This window comes from Suricata suricatta, chromosome X (assembly GCF_006229205.1).
Source record: "Suricata suricatta isolate VVHF042 chromosome X, meerkat_22Aug2017_6uvM2_HiC, whole genome shotgun sequence".
Taxonomy (NCBI): domain Eukaryota; kingdom Metazoa; phylum Chordata; class Mammalia; order Carnivora; family Herpestidae; genus Suricata; species Suricata suricatta.
This window is the reverse complement of record NC_043717.1, coordinates 78,536,377-78,542,714: the sequence shown is the minus strand read 5'-3', so window position 1 is coordinate 78,542,714 and position 6,338 is coordinate 78,536,377. Positions and strand designations below refer to the sequence as shown.

The 6,338-nt window shown below is 38.7% G+C and overlaps 1 pseudogene; it reads left to right on the top strand.

Moving 5' to 3' along the window:
* Positions 1 to 5,216: 5,216 nt before the first annotated feature.
* Positions 5,217 to 6,061, top strand: LOC115284124 (annotated as a pseudogene).
* Positions 6,062 to 6,338: the final 277 nt, after the last annotated feature.

Genomic DNA, 6,338 nt, shown 5'->3' with positions numbered 1-6,338 from the left:
ATTTTTAATCGTTAAAAGGTGGAAACGACCCAAATGACAAACAACTGATGAATGAATGGATGAATAAAACATATTATATTCATAAAAGGAGTAAGGAATGAAATTCTGATACGTGTTATAGAAGAGCCATAAACATACTGTGTGAGGAAAAGAAGCTAGACACAAAGGCAGCATAGGAATCCATTTATATGAAATATCTAGTAGAGGCAAATTCTTAAAAAACAAAAAACAGATTTGTAGTAGCCAGGGTTTAGGGAGATGCGGAAATGGAGAACAACTACTTAATGGGTTAGGGATTTCCTTTTGGGGTGATGAAAATGTTCTGGAACTAGATAGTGGTCATGGTTGCACAACATTGTGCATTTGCTAAATGTCACTGAACTGTTCACCTTAATGGTGTATATGGTTAATTTTGTTATGTGTCCTTTGCTGCAATAAGAAAACTTGAAGCAGAAAAAAGCAGATCTCATTTAATACCGTTTTGGTCTTTAAATATTCATATTCTAGAGCTCATATTTGTTACTGATGGTACGGTTAGTCCTGTAGGAGCTAACAGTGCCATTATTGAAAATGAGACATGACCCAGTGCCTTTGTAATCTGTGGGTACCCCTTGTATGTGCTGCTTTCAAGTGGTAATTCTTTCTTGTATTGAGACACATTTGTTGGTTTTGGGTGGATTCCTCCACTGAAGAGCTCTTAAGATGGTTTCAAGTTAAGGACAATACATTTCCTCACTGATTCTTTACGACTATGTTTGATCCAGACCCTAGTGCCTGATGCAGTATCTATTTTTGGGGTTACCAATGATGCTGGCAATCCTCTTCAGCAGAATCCATTTCAAAACAACCCAGTTTTGTTTACTCCCAGAAGACCCATAACTGCCTCATGGTAAATGTATACCTTTGCCTCATCACTGGTGGAACTGAAGCTCTCTGTACACTTTCCCCCATGTTTCTCTCTGCTCTCTGTACATTTTCCCCATGTCTCTCTCTGCTCTTTGGCTTCTTAAGTCAAAATGTATGTGCCTTCAGTCTTCTTCAACAATTTTTTTTTTTGGCCCTCCCTTATATAACTTGGTGATGGGTGCTTTCTGTTGGCAGGCCAATTTTAAAGATTTAACCATTTCACAATATCTTAGCATGTTTTGGTGTACCAGCTTACTTAAGCATGTGAGGCTAACTTGGCCCCTATTTTCTTGTTGTCTTAACTTTCATGCCTTTGCTGAAACTCTGAGCCCCTGGGAAGAGTCATATTTAACACCCTGTTTTATTAATAAAAAAAACCTCTCTTGGTGCTCCTTTTCTCCCTTAGTTTTGTTTTCCTCTTTTTATGCACAGCCATTTAAATTTTGCTCAGCTTCTCTTATCTTACATTTTCACAATCATCAACCTAAGGAGCTTCCTTCAGATCTTTACTCATCAGACCACAAAGTACTGTAAATAACAATTTTACCTTATATGAATAATTTTTTTCTCTGACAACTTTATCTCTTTGTTTTTTTTAATTAAAAAATAATAGTTTCTAGGGGCAGAAATAATAGTTTCTGGGTGGCTCAGTCAGTTGAGCGTCTAACTCTTGATTTCAGCTCAGGTCATGACCCCAGGGTTGAGGGATGAAGCCCCAACTGTTTCCTGAGCATGGAACCTGCTTGAGATTTTCTGTCTCTATCTCTCTCTCTGTCCCTCTCCCCCACTTGCATGTGCTCTCTCCCTAAAATACAAAAGACAAGAAAAGAAAATAGTAGCTTTTGGGCAAAGTGTGACTAAGAAGTTTGTTCCTTTAGAAACAATATGCCCTGTTTGCCTTGGTCACTGGCTGCTTCTACTTTATAAATGCAGGCATACCTCATTTTATTGCACTTTGCAGATATTATTTTTCACAGATTGAAGGTTCGTGGGAACCTCGCATCAGGGAAGTCAATCGGCACCATTTTTCCAACACCATTTGCTTGCTCTGTGTCTCTGTCACATTTCAGTAATTCCCATATATTTCCATATTTTTCATTAGTATTATATTTTAATGGTGATCTGGAATCAGTGATTATGACTCACTGAAAGCTCAGATGATGGATGGCATTTTTTAGCAATAAAGTATTTTTAAACTTAACATGTGTATTGTTTTTTATGATTAATGCTATTGCACACTTAATGGACTACAGTGTAGTGTAAACATAAGTTTTATATGCACTAGGAAACAAAAAAGTCATTTGACTTGCTGTATTGCAATATTTATATTATTGCAGTGGTCTGGAACTGAACCCACAATAATTCTGAGGTATGCCTGTACCTTATCTGACAAATAAAAACAATTAATAAATTTATCATATGTACCATAGAGTAACTGTAGTTTTTTCAAAACCTGTTGCTGTTCAAGGAGTAAAGTTTATTTTTAATATTCTAAAGTCTTTATTTCTCTCTCCTACCCTAAATCACTTATTACCAAATTACTGTAAAATGCTCCTTAAATACTGCTATTTTGTTTTTTGGTTTGGAGAAAGAATCAGTGTGAGAACTTACTTCATGCTACACATGAAATTCACAAATAGAGCCAACATGGAGTGTGCTGTTATTTCTGGTAATTGCCATTATCCAAGCTAAATTACAGTACTTATGAAGTTTGAATAAGAATCAAACATTGTCTAGGAATTCTTTGGAGTTGTTTTCCGACTCTTGAAAACCAAATAGGGTTTCTTCAACTCAACTTTACTTATTTCTTTTGGACCAAGTTCTCACAGCCAACCTTACGATCTACTTCGCACTTCTGAAATGTGATTCTTGTAATACTTTGTGTCTCCTGAATAAACTGCTTAATTTGGTTCAGAAAAAGAAGTGTCTGCAAAATGATTAAAGTAATGTGTAATTATGTACACTATTACAATGCAATTAACGTGATAACTGGACATATAACCTTAGATATCCTATATGACAAACATTCTCACATTTAATAGAAATAGTATATTTTATGAAGGTTGATAGTGAATCTGTCCTTCACCACACGCAAACACGGTCCAAGTAAGAGAAAAAAGTGGCAGCAATTTCATGGGTTGAAGTGACGGAGCATGCCTTAGGCATTTTGCTGATCTTTAAATACACTGTCAGTCAAATAAATCCTTAAGCTTCATGACTCGACTGTACAATAGGCTGTGGTTTCATTTGAAGATTTTTCCAGTTTCCTTCCACCACTGGTAAACTGATGTATAAGACACCGACACCATGAAAGATAGAATGACATATTTCAGACCATTGTGGAAGGTTGAATGTTGTTCAACCTGGATCATCTTAGATAATGACTCCCATACCCCACTGCACATCAATATTATCTGAGGATCTTTAAAAAATATACATGCCTATGCTCATTCTTGGTGTTAGAATTAATTTTTGGCCAGGGTGGAAGGAGAGATTTGGAGGAAGATACAACTGCTTTAGTACAAACTGTTCTTGTTCGATATGATGAAACAGACCTAGGGAAGGGAGGCTACAAGGCAAAGGTCACACCTGTGAGTAGCAGGGGTAATACTTCTAGAACTGTGTCTCTCCATTTCTGTCATATCATATCCTTTTCTGAAAAATATTAGAAAGTAAAGCTATTATTCAATAATTGATTGATATTCCAATTTTTTTAATGTTTACTTTTGAAGGAGAGACAGAGTGTGAGTAGAGGAGGGGCAGAATGAGAGGGAGTCACAGAATCTGAAGCAGGCTCTAGGCTTTGAGCTGTTGGCACAGAGCCTGATGCGGGGCTCAAACCCACAAACCATGAGATCATGACCTGAGCCAAAGCCAGACACTTAACCAACCAAGCCACCCAGGTGCTCCCAATAATGGATATTTCAAAATGAATTAAATACTGTGAAAACTAATCAATATGAATGTAATTTTAAAGAAAACTTTATTTTGATACTGAAAATATTTATTGTTTTGAAAATATTATATGAATCTTTATTGCTGCAAACTTTACCCTCCTAGATAATGTGAAACGTTGCTTTGAAGATAAATCTTGCTGCTTCACATTTCTCTCCCTTTTCCTTTTCTCTTTCTCTTGAAAAAAGTATAGAGGATGAGTTCATTATATTTCTCAGTTTATACTTCATCACTGGTAAAATCAAAGCCTTTTTCATGTTATCTGTTTGTACATATTTATTCTCTTTTATCCTCACTCATAATAACCATAAACAACTACTGGTTAAAGTATATGGTGTTTTTTTGTTATTTTTAATATCTATTTTAATTTTTGAGAGGAGAGGGAGAGAGAAAAAGAGAGAGAGAGAGAGAGAGAGAGAGAGAGAGAGAGAGAGAGAGAGAGAGAGAGAGAGAAAGAGAGAATGACTGGGGTAGGGACAGAGAGAGAGAGGGAGACACAGAATCTGAAGCAGATTCCAAGCTCTGAGCTGTCAGCACAGAGCCCAATGTGGGGCTTGAACTCACAAATGGTGAAATCACAGCCAGAGCCGAAGCCGGAGGCTTAACCGAGTGAGCTGCCCAGGTGCTCAAAAGTATGTTTTAGGTGAATGTGTTCAGCTATCTTTTAATTTTGTATATAGTATCTAGAAATCCTTAATTTTGAATCAATCAACTTAATCAAAAATTTTCACCATGGGGCAGTGACTATGAATGTGTAACGAAACTTTAATCCCTGGGGCTGGGGAGGGAAGTAGGTCATCTCATCAAGGTATAAAAATTGGAACCCTATCAACAATAAAGAAAGGAAGTGCGGATGGATTTGGGGTACGCAGCCCATCCTACTCTTCTGTCGTCATCTACTCCCCTCGCCCATCTATACTGCTATTCACTGTGTTCTACTTCAGAGTCTTTACACTTTCTGCTTCTTTTGCCTGGGATGTGGAAGAAAATGACCAACACTGTGTTCCAAAAGCCATCACCCAAAGAGGTAACTGAGGGAAACTCAAGGTGGGGACCACTTTCCCTTCTTAAAGCTCCTCACTCTAATAATCTTGGTCACATTCTCTCTCCTGCTCACCTAATATAGTGGTAAAATGTTTTGTGCATCTTAATATGTTCTCGTTGAACATATTAAGTTGATTCTTATGGAAGACACATAAAGTAGGTAGAAGAGCCAAGATAGATAAAGTGAATTACCTAGAATCATCCAAATGACCCTTGGATCAAAAATTATTTTTCCTTTCGGTGCTACCCATGGAGGAGTCCATATGGCATTGTTTTGCATTCCCATCATAACCTAAATGGAAACTTTCACAATGTCCAGAGCCCTTGGTGTCCTGCAAATAAAGGAAGAGGATGCCCTCAAATTCCTTGCAGCAGGAGCCCACGTAGGTGGTACCAACCTTGACTTCCAAATGGAACAAATACATCTACAAAAGGAAAAGTGATGGTATCTACAGCATAAATCTGAAGAGAACCTGGGAGAAGCTCGAGCCATTGTTGTCACTGAAAATTTAGCTAATGTTAGAGTCATATCATTCAGGAATACTGGCCAGTGAGCTATGCTGAAGTTTGCTGCTACTACTGGAGGCACTACTATTGCTGGTCACTTCACTCCTGGAACCTTAACTAAACCAGATCCAGGCAGCCTTCTGGGAATCAAAACCTCTGGAGGCTATCAGTCCCAGGGCTGACCACCAGCCTCTCAAAGAGGCATCTTACATTAACCTGCCCACCATCACTCTGTGCAACACAGACTCTCCTCCATGCTATGTGAACGTTGCCATCCCTCGGAACAACAAGGGAGCTCACTGAGTGGGTCTGATGTTGTAGATGGTGGCCCAGGAAGTTCTGTGCATGCCTGGCACCATTTCTCAAGGACACCCATGGAGATCATGTCTGGTGTCTACTTCTAGAGAGATCCTGAGGAGACTGAAAAGGACGAGCAGGCCACTGCTGAAGAGGCTGTAAACAAGGAAAAAGTCCAGGGTGAACGGATGGTTCCAGCTCCTGAGTTCACCACTACCCAACGTGAAGTCACAGACTGGTCGGAAGGCATGCAGAGCCTTCTGTGCTTATTCAGTTCCCCACGGAAGACAGTTCTGCAACTCCCACTGCTCAGGCCACCGAATGGGCAGGAACAACCACTGAGTGGTCTTAAGCTGCTCTTCCACAAAGGCGAACAACACGGAAATAACAATGATGAAAAATAAATAGTCTCTTAAAAAATTATTTCACACAACTGTGACTCTGTAGGCATTGGTCTATATACTCTTTCAATTGATCATTCACTATTAACTGTGATCATATTCTCACTTCTTTCATTTGAGAAACATTGTACTAGATAATAACGGGGGTCATTTGGACAAAAGAGCTGAAAGAAACTGCAGAAAGAGAATGAATTTAGTTGAGGGGGAAACATAGGCCAAGTCATGCCC